Raw genomic sequence first — 11,859 nt, 5'->3', positions numbered from 1 at the left:
CGCAGCCCAAGCAAAGAGCCTACCACTACACCAACACAGAGAAGTGGGAAACTGACTCTACATTAATTCCCATAACCCTAGTGACTACGCACACAACATGGTCAAACAAAAGCAAAAGGCAGTACCTGGCCTATCAATCCAATGGAAACTCATAGGCAACATAGTCCATTGGACTAGGCAATTACATGCAGCCATACAAAGTCCATGGGCCTTGCCTCAGAGTCAAACCCACAACCTCTGGCAGAACAAGCAAAGAGCCTACAACTATATAAACACAAAGAAGTAGGAAGCTGCGTCTACATTAATTCACATAATCCTAGTGACTGCGCACACAACATGGCCAAACAAAAGCAGAAGACATTACCTAGCCTATCAAGCCAATGGTCAACTCATAGGCAACACAGTCAATTGAACTAGGCGATTACATGCAGCCATACAAACTCCATGGGCCTTGCCTCAGAGTCGAACCCACAACCTCTCGCAGCCCAAGCAAAGAGCCTACCACTACACCAACACAGAGAAGTTGGAATCTGTGTTTACATTAGTTCACATAATCCTAGTGACTGCGCACACAACATGGCCAAACAAAAGCAAAATACAGTACCTGGCCTATCAATCCGATGGGAACTCATAGGCAACACAGTCAATTGAACTAGGCGATTACATGCAGCCATACAAACTCCATGGGCCTTGCCTCAGAGTCGAACCCACAACCTCTCGCAGCTTAAGCAAAGAGACTACCACTACACCAACACAAAGAATTAGGTGAATGACTCTACATTAATTCACATAATCCTAGTGAATGCGCACACAACATGGCCAAACAAAAGCAAAATACAGTACCTGGCCTATTAATCCAATGGAAACTCATAGGCAATGCAATCCTTTGGACTAGGCAATAACATGCAGCCATACAAACTCCATGGACCTTGCCTCAGAGTCGAACCCACAACCTCTCGCAGCTTAAGCAAAGAGCCTATCCCTAAACCAACACAGAGAAGTGCGAAACTGACTCAACATAAATTCACATAATCCTAGTGACTGCGCACACAACATGGCCAAACAAAAGCAAAAGACAGTCCCTGGCCTATCAATCCAATGGAAACTCATAGACAACATAGTCCATTGGACCAGGCAATTACATGCAGCCATACAAAGTCCATGGGCTTTGCCTCAGAGTCAAACCACAACTGCTCGCAGCCCAAGCAAAGAGCCTACCACTACACCAACACAGAGAAGTAGGAGAATGATTCTACATTAATTCACATAATCCTAGTGACTGCGCACACAACATGGCCAAACAAAAGCAAAAGACAGTACCTGGCCTATCATTCCAATTGAAACTCATAGGTAACATAGTCCATTGGACTAGGCAATAACATGCAGCCATACAAAGTCCATGATCCTTGCATTAGAGTCGAACCCACAACCTCTTGCAGCCCAAGCAAAGAGCCTACCACTACAGCAACACAGAGAAGTGTGAAACTGACTCTACATTAATTCACATAATCCTAGTGACTGCGCACACAACATGGCCAAACAAAAGCAAAAGACAGTACCTGGCCTATCATTCCAATTGAAACTCATAGGTAACATAGTCCATTGGACTAGGCAATAACATGCAGCCATACAAAGTCCATGGGCCTTGCTTCAAAGTTGAACTCACAACCTCTCGCAGCTCTAGCAAAGAGCCTACAACTACACCAACACAGAGAAATGTGAACCTGACTCTACATTAATTCACATAATCCTAGTGACTGCGCACACAACATGGCCAAACAAAAGCAAAAGACAGTACCTGGCCCATCAATCCAATGGAAACTCATAAGCAACACAGTCCATTGGACTAGACAATTACATGTAGACATACAAAGTCCATGGGCCTTGCCTCAGAGTCAAACCCACAACCTCTCGCAGCCAAGCAAAGAGCCTACCACTACACCAACACAGAGAAGTGGGAAACTGATTCTACATTAATTCACATAATCCTACCGACTGCGCACACAACATGGCCAAACAAAAGAAAATACCTGGCCTATCAATCCAATGGAAACTCATAGGCAACACAGTCCATTAGACTAGGCAAATACATGCAGCCATACAAAGCCCATGGGCCTTGCCCCAGAGTCAAACCCACAACCTCTTGTAGCCCAAGCAAAGAGCCTACAAATACACCAACACAGAGAAGTGGAAAACTGATTCTACATTAATTCACATAATCCTAGTGACTGCGCACACAACATGGCCAAACAAAAGCAAAAGACATTACCTGGCCTATAAATCCAATAGAAACTCATAGGCAAAGCAATCAATTGGACTAGGCAATTACATGCAGCCATACAAAGTCCATGGGCCTTGCCTCAGAGTCGAACCCACAACCTCTTGTAGCCCAAGCAAAGAGCCTACCACTACACCAACACAGAGAAGTTGGTACAGAGTTTACATTAGTTCACATAATCCTAGTGACTGTGCACACAACATGGCCAAACAAAAGCAAAAGACAGTCCCTGGCCTATCAATCCAATGGAAACTCATATACAACATAGTCCATTGGACTAGGCAATTACATGCAGCCATACAAAGTCCATGGGCCTTGCCTCAGAGTCAAACCCACAACCTCTGGCAGAACAAGCAAAGAGCTTACAACTACACCAACACAAAAAAGTAGGAAGCTGCGTCTACATTAATTCACATATTCCTAGCGACTGCGCACACAACATGGCCAAACAAAAGCAATAGACAGTCCCTGGCCTATCAAGCCAATGGAAACTCATAGGCAACACAGTCCATTGGACTAAACAATTACATGCAGCCATACAAAGTCCATGGGGTTTGCCTCAGAGTCAAACCCACAATTTCTCGCAGCCCAAGAAATGAGCCTACCACTACACCAACACAGACAAGTTGGAAACTGAGTTTACATTAGTTCACATAATCCTAGTGACTGTGCACACAACATGGCGAAACAAATGCAAAAGACATTATCTGGCCTATCAATCCAATGGAAACTCATAGGCAACACAGTCCATTAGACTAGGCAAATACATGCAGCCATACAAAGTTCATGGGCCTTGCCTCAGAGTCAAACCCACAACCTCTTGGAGAACAAGCAAAGAGCCTACCACTAAACCAACACAGAGAAGTTGGAAACTGACTCTACATTAATTCACATAATCCTAGTGACTGCGCACACAACATGGCTAAACAAAAGCAAAAGACAGTACCTGGCTTATCAATCCCATGGAAACTCATAGGCAACACAGTCCATTGGACTAGGCAATAACATGCAGCCATACACAGTCCATGGGCCTTGCTTCATAGTCGAACTCACAACCTCTCGCAGCTCAAGCAAAGAGCTTACCACTACACCAACACAGAGAAATGTGAACCTGCCTCTACATTAATTCACATAATCCTAGTGAGTGCGCACACAACATGGCCAAACGAAAACAAAAGACAGTACCTGGCCTATCAATCCAATGGAAACTCATAGGCAACACAGTCCATTGGACTAGGCAATTACATGCAGCCATAAAAAGTCCATGGGCCTTGCCTCAAAGTCAAACCCACAACCTCTCACAGCCCAAGCAAAGAGCCTACCACTACACCAACACAGAGAAATGTGAAACTGACTCTACATTAATTCACATAATCCTAGTGACTGCGCACACAACATGGCCAAACGAAAGCAAAATTCAATACCTGGCCTATCAATCCAATGGAAACTCATAGGCAACAAAGTCTATTGGACTAGGCAATTACATGCAGCCATACAAAGTCCATAAGCCTTGCATTAGAGTCGAACCCACAACCTCTCACAGCCCAAGCAAAGAGCCTACCACTACACCAACAAAGAGAAATGTGAAACTGACTCTACATTAATTCACATATTCCTAGTGACTGCGCACACAACATGGCCAAACAAAAGCAAAAGAAAGCACCTGGCCTATCAATCCAATGGAAACTCATAGGTAACGCAGTCCATTGGACTATGCAATTACATGCAGCCATACAAAGTCCATGGGCCTTGCCTCAGAGTCGAACTCACAACCTCTCGCAGCCCAACAAAAAAGCCTACCACTTCAGCAACACAGAGAAGTGTGAAACTGTCTCTACATTAACTCACATAATCCTAGTGACTGCGCACAAAACATGGCCAAACGAAAACAAAAGACAGTACCTGGCCTATCAATCCATTGGACTAGGCAATTACATGCAGCCATACAAAGTCCATGGGCCTTACCTCAGAGTCAAACCCACAACCTCTCACAGCCCAAGCAAAGAGCCTACCACTACACCAACACAGAGAAGTGCGAAACTGACTCAACATAAATTCACATAATCCTAGTGACTGCGCACACAACATGGCCAAACAAAAGCAAAAGACATTACCTGGCCTATCAGGCCAATGGAAACCCATAGGCAACACAGTCCATTGAACTAGGCGATTACATGCAGCCATACAAAGTCCATGGACCATGCCGCAGAGTCAAACCCACAACCTCTCGCAGCCAAGCAAAGCAGCTTCCACTACACCAACACAGAGAAGTGGGAAATGGATTCTACATTAATTCACATAATCCTAGTGACTGCGCACACAACATGGCCAAACAAAAGCAAAAGACAATACCTGGCCTATCAATCCAATGGAAACTCATAGGCAACACAGTCCATTGGACTTGGCAATTACATGCAGCCATACAAAGTCCATGGGCCTTGCCTCAGAGTCAAACCCACAACCTCTGGCAGAACAAGCAAAGAGCCTACAACAACACCAACACAAAGAAGTAGGAAGCTGCGTCTACATTAATTCACATAATCCTAGTGAATGTGCACACAACATGGCCAAACAAAAGCAAAAGACATTACCTGGCCTATCAAGCCAATGGAAACTCATAGGCAACACAGTCCATTGAACTAGACAATTACATGGAGACATACAAAGTAAATGGGCCTTGCCTCAGAGTCAAACCCACAACCTCCCGCAGCCAAGCAAAGAGCCTACCACTACACCAACACAGATAAGTGGGAAACCGACTCTACATTAATTCACATAATCCTACCGACTGCGCACACAACATGGCCAAACAAAAGACAATACCTGGCCTTTCAATCCAATGGAAACTCATAGGCAATACAGTCCATTAGACTAAGCAAATACATGCAGCCATACAAAGTTCATGGGCCTTGCCTCAGAGTCGAACCCACAACTTCTTGGAGAACAAGCAAAGAGCCTACCACTACACCAACACAGAGAAGTTGGAAACCGACTCTACATTAATTCACATAATCCTAGTGACTGCGCGCACAACATGGCCAAACAAAAGCAAAAGACAGTACCTGGCCTATCAATCCAATGGAAACTCAAAGGTAACACAGTACATTAGACTAGGCAATTAAATGCAGCCATACAAAGCCCATGGGCCTTGCCCCAGAGTCGAACCCACAACCTCTCGTAGCCCAAGCAAAGAGCCTACCAATACACCAACACAGAGAAGTGAAAAACTGATTCTACATTAATTCACATAATCCTAGTGACTGAGCACACAACATGGCCAAACAAAAGCAAAAGACAGTACCTGGCCTATCAATCCAATAGAAACTCATAGGCAAAGCAATCAATTGGACTAGGCAATTACATTCAGCCATACAAAGTCCATGGGCCTTGCCTCAGAGTCGAACCCACAACCTCTTGTAGCGCAAGCAAAGAGCCTACCACTACACCAACACAGAGAAGAGCGAAACTGATTCAACATAAATTCACATAATCCTAGTGACTGCGCACACAACATGGCCAAACAAAAGCAAAAGACAGTCCCTGGCCTATCAATCCAATGGAAACTCATATACAACATAGTCCATTGGACTAGGCAATTACATGCAGCCATACAAAGTCCATGGGCCTTGCCTCAGAGTCAAACCCACAACCTCTGGCAGAACAAGCAAAGAGCTTACAACTACACCAACACAAAAAAGTAGGAAGGTGCGTCTACATTAATTCACATATTCCTAGAGACTGCGCACACAACATGGCCAAACAAAAGCAAAAGACATTACCTGGCCTATCAAGCCAATGGAAACTCATAGGCAACACAGTCCATTGGACTAAACAATTACATGCAGCCATACAAAGTCCATGGGCTTTGCCTCAGAGCCAAACCCACAATTTCTCGCAGCCCAAGCAAAGAGCCTACCACTACACCAACACAGACAAGATGGAAACTGAGTTTACATTAGTTCACATAATCCTAGTGACTGTGCACACAACATTGCGAAACAGATGCAAAAGACATTATCTGGCCTATCAATCCAATGGAAACTCATAGGCAACACAGTCCATTGGACTAGGCAATAACATGCAGCCATACAAAGTCCATGGGCCTTGCCTCAAAGTCGATCTCACAACCTCTCGCAGCTCAAGCAAAGAGCCTACCACTACACCAACACAGAGAAATGTGAACCTGCTTCTACATTAATTCACATAATCCTAGTGACTGCGCACACAACATGGCCAAACGAAAGCAAAAGTCCATATCTGGCCTATCAATCCAATGGAAGCTCATAGGCAACACAGTCCATTGGACTATGCAATTACATGCAGCCATACAAAGTCCATGGGCCTTGCCTCAGAGTCAAACCCACAACCTCTAACAGCTCAAGCAAAAAGCCTACCACTACACCAACACAGAGAAGTGCGAAACTAATTGAACATAAATTCACATAATCCTAGTGACTGCGCACACAACATGGCCAAACGAAAGCAAAAGACAGTACCTGGCCTATCAATCCAATGGAAACTCATAGGTAACACAGTCCATTGGACTATGCAATTACATGCAGCCATACAAAGTCCATGGGCCTTGCCTCAGAGTCGAACTCACAACCTCTCGCAGCCCAAGAAAAAAGCCTACCACTACAGCAACACAGAGAAGTGCGAAACTGACTCTACATTAATTCACATAATCCTAGTGACTGCGCACACAACATGGCCAAACAAAAGCAAAAGACAGTACCTGGCCTATCATTCCAATTAAAACTCATAGGCAACATAGTCCATTGGACTAGGCAATAACATGCAGCCATACAACGTCCATGGGCCTTGCCTCAAAGTCGAACTCACAACCTCTCGCAACTCAAGCAAAGAGCCTACCACTACACCAACACAGAGAAATGTGAACCTGACTCTACATTAATTCACATAATCCTAGTGACTGCGCACACAACATGGCCAAACAAAAGCAAAAGGCAGTACCTGGCCTATCAATCCAATGGGAACTCATAGGCAACACAGTCAATTGAACTACGCAATTATATGCAGCCATACAAACTCCATGGGCCTTGCCTCAGCGTCGAACCCACAACCTCTCGCAGCTTAAGCAAAGAGCCTACCCCTAAACCAACACAGAGAAGTGGGAAACTGATTCTACATTAATTCACATAATCCTAGTGACTGCGCACACAACATGGCCAAACAAAAGCAAAAGACGGTACCTGGCCTATCAATCCAATGGAAACTCATAGGCAACGCAATCAATTGGACTAGGCAATTACATGCAGCCATACAAAGTCCATGGGCCTTGTCTCAGAGTCAAACCCACAACCTCTCTCAGCCCAAGCAAAGAGCCTACCACTACACCAACACAGAGAAGAGCGAAACTGACTCAACATAAATTCACATAATCCTAGTGACTGCGCACACAACATGGCCAAACAAAAGCAAAAGACAGTCCCTGGTCTATCAATCCAATGGAAACTCATAGACAACATAGTCCATTGGACTAGGCAATTACATGCAGCCATACAAAGTCCATGGGCCTTGCCTCAGAGTCAAACCCACAACCTCTGGCAGAACAAGCAAAGAGCTTACAACTACACCAACACAAAAAAGTAGGAAGCTGCGTCTACATTAATTCACATATTCCTAGTGACTGCGCACACAACATGGCCAAACAAAAGCAAAAGACATTACCTGGCCTATCAAACCAGTGGAAACTCATAGGCAACACAGTCCATTGGACTAGGCAATTACATGCAACCATACAAAGTCCATGGGCTTTGCCTCAGAGTCAAACCCACAATTTCTCGCAGCCCAAGCAAAGAGCCTACCACTACACCAACACAGAGAAGTTGGTAACAGAGTTTACATTAGTTCACATAATCCTAGTGACTGTGCACACAACATGGCCAAACAAATGCAAAAGACATTATCTGGCCTATCAATCCAATGGAAACTCATAAGCAACACAGTCCATTAGACTAGGCAAATACATGCAGCCATACAAAGTTCATGGGCCTTGCCTCAGAGTTGAACCCACAACCTCTTGGAGAACAAGCAAAGAGCCTACCACTAAACCAACACAGAAAAGTAGGTGAATGACTCTACATTAATTCACATAATCCTAGTGACTGCGCACACAACATGGCCAAACAAAAGCAAAAGACAGTATCTGGCCTATCAATCCAATTGAAGCTCATAAGCAACATAGTCCATTGGACTAGGCAATAACATGCAGCCATACAATGTCCATGGGCCTTGCCTCAAAGTCGAACTCACAACCTCTCGCAGCTCAAGCAAAGAGCCTACTACTACACCAACACAGAGAAATGTGAACCTGACTCTACATTAATTCACATAAACCTAGTGACTGCGCACACAACATGGCCAAGCGAAAGCAAAAGTCAATACCTGGCCTATCAATCCAATGGAAACTCATAGGCAACACAGTCCATTGGACTAGGCAATTACATGCAGCCATATAAAGTCCATGAGCCTTGCATTTGAGTCGAACTCACAACCTCTCCCAGCCCAAGCAAAGAGCCTACCACTACACCAACACAGAGAAGTGGGTAACTGACTCAACATTAATTCACATAATCCTAGTGACTGCGCACAAAACATGGCCAAACAAAAGCAAAAGAAGGCACCTGGCCTATCAATCCAATGGAATCTCATAGGTAACACAGTCCATTGGACTATGCAATTACATGCAGCCATAAAAAGTCCATGGGCCTTGCCTCAGAGTCGAACTCACAACCTCTCGCAGCCCAAGAAAAAAGCCTACCACTACAGCAACACGGAGAAGTGTGAAACTGACTCTACATTAACTCACATAATCCTAGTGACTGCGCACACAACATGGCCAAACAAAAGCAAAAGACAGTACCTGGCCTATCAATCCAATGGAAACTCAGAGGCAACCCCAACCATTGGACTATGCAATTACATGCAGCCATACAGAGTCCATGGGCCTTGCCTCAGAGTGTATCCCACAACCTCTGGCAGAACAAGCAAAGAGCCTACAACCACACCAACACAAAGAAGTAGGAAGCTGCATCTACATTAACTCACATAATCCTAGTGACTGCGCACACAACATGGCCAAACAGAAGCAAAAGTCAATACCTGGCCTATCAAGCCAATGGAAACTCATAGGCAACACAGTCCATTGAACTATGCAATTACATGCAGCCATACAAAGTCCATTGGCCTTGCCTCAGAGTCAAACCCACAACTTCTCGCAGCCAAGCAAAGCGCCTTCCACTACACCAACACAGAGAAGTGGGAAACTTATTCTACATTAATTCACATAATCCTACCGACTTCGCACACAACATAACCAAACAAAAGACAATACCTGGCCTATCAGTCCAATGAAAACTCATAGGCAACACAGTCCATTGGACTTGGCAATTACATGCAGCCATACAAAGTCTATGGGCTTTGCCTCAGAGTCAAACCCACATTTTCTCGCAGCCCAAGAAAAGAGCCTACCACTACACCAACACAGAGAAGTTGAAAACTGAGTTTACATTAGTTCACATAATCCTAGTGACTGCGCACACAACATGGCCAAACAAAAGCAAAAGGTAGTACCTGGCCTATCAATCCAATAGGAACTCATAGGTAACACAGTCAACTGAAATAGGCAATTACATGCATCCATACAAACTCCAAGGGCCTTGCCTCAAAGTCGAACCAACAACCTTTCGCAGCTTAAGCAGGAAGACTACCACTACACCAACACAGAGAAGTAGGTAAATGACTCTACATTAATTCACATAATCCTAGAGACTGCGCACACAACATGGCCAAACAAATGCAAAAGACATTATCTGGCCTATCAATCCAATGAAATCATAGGCAACATAGTCCATTAGACTAAGCAAATATATGCAGCCATACAAAGTTAATGGGCCTTGCCTCAGAGTCGAACCCATAACCTCTTGGAGAACAAGCAAAGAGCCTACCACTAAACTAACACAGAGAAGTTGGAAACAAACTCTACATTAATTCACAGAATCCTAGTGACTGCGCACACAACATGGCAAAACAAAAGCAAAAGACAGCACCTGGCCTATCAATCCAATGGAAACTCAAAGCTAACACAGTACATTGGACTAGGCAATTACAAGCAGCCATACAAAGCCCATTGGCCTTGCCCCAGAGTCGAACCCACACCCTCTCGTAGCCCAAGGAAAGAGCCTACTCATACACCAACACAGAGAAGTGGAAAACCAATTCTTCATTAATTCACATAATCCTAGTGACTGCGCACATAACATGGCCAAACAAAAGCAAAAGACAGTACCTGGCCTATCAAACCAATGGAAACTCATAGGCAACACAGTCCATTGGACTAGACAATTACATGGAGACATACAAAGTCCATGGGCCTTGCATTAGAGTCGAACCCACAACCTCTCGCAGCCGAAGCAAAGAGCCTACCACTACACCAACACAGAAAAGTGGGAAACTGATTCTACATTAATTCAAATAATCCTACCGACTGCGCACACAACATGGCCAAACAAAAGACAATACCTGGCCTATCAATTCAAAGGAAACTCATAGGCAACACAGTCCATTGGACTTGGCAATTACATTCAGCCATACAAAGTCCATGGGCTTTGCCTCAGAGTTAAACCCACAATTTCTCGCAGCCCAAGAAAATAGCCTACGATTACACCAACACAGAGAAGTTGGAAACTGAGTTTACATTAGTTCACATAATCCTAGTGACTGCGCACACAACATGGCCAAACAAAAGACAATACCTGGCCTATCAATTCAATGGAAACTCATAGGCAACACAGTCAATTGAACTAGGCAATTACATGCTGCCATACAAACTCCATGGGCTTTGCCTCAGAGTCGAACCCACAACCTCTCGCAGTTTAAGCAAAGAGACTACCACTACACCAACACAGAGAAGTAGGTGAATGACTCTACATTAATTCACATAATCCTAGTGACTGCGCACATAACATGGCCAAACAAAAGCAAAAGACAGTACCTGGCCTATCAATCAAATTGAAACTCATAAGCAACAAAGAGACTACAACTACACCAACACAGAGAAGTAGGTGAATGACTCTACATTAATTCACATAATCCTAGTGACTGCGAACACAACATGGCCAAACAAAAGCAAAAGACAGTACCTGGCCTATCAATCCAATTGAAACTCATAGGCAACATAGTCCATTGGACTAGGCAATAACATGCAGCCATACAAAGTCCATGGGCCATGCCTCAAAGTCTCTCTCGCAGCTCAAGCAAAGAGCCTACCACTACACCAACACAGAGAAATGTGAACCTGACTCTACATTAATTCACATAATCCTAGTAATGTACTGTGTTACCTATGAGTTTACATTGGATTGATAGGCCAGGTAATGTCTTTTGCTTTTGTTTGGCCATGTTGTGTGCGCAGTCACTAGGATTATGTGAATTAATGTAGAGTCGGTTTCCAACTTCTCTGTGTTGGTTTAGTGGTAGGCTCTTTGCTTGTTCTCCAAGAGGATGTGGGTTCGACTCTGAGGCAAGGCCCATGAACTTTATATGGCTGCATGTATTTG

The sequence above is a fragment of the Anomaloglossus baeobatrachus genome, unplaced genomic scaffold (genome assembly GCF_048569485.1).
Source record: "Anomaloglossus baeobatrachus isolate aAnoBae1 unplaced genomic scaffold, aAnoBae1.hap1 Scaffold_39, whole genome shotgun sequence".
In the NCBI taxonomy this organism is placed as follows: domain Eukaryota; kingdom Metazoa; phylum Chordata; class Amphibia; order Anura; family Aromobatidae; genus Anomaloglossus; species Anomaloglossus baeobatrachus.
The sequence above is the reverse complement of the archived record's forward strand: the minus strand, read 5'-3'. Positions refer to the sequence as shown.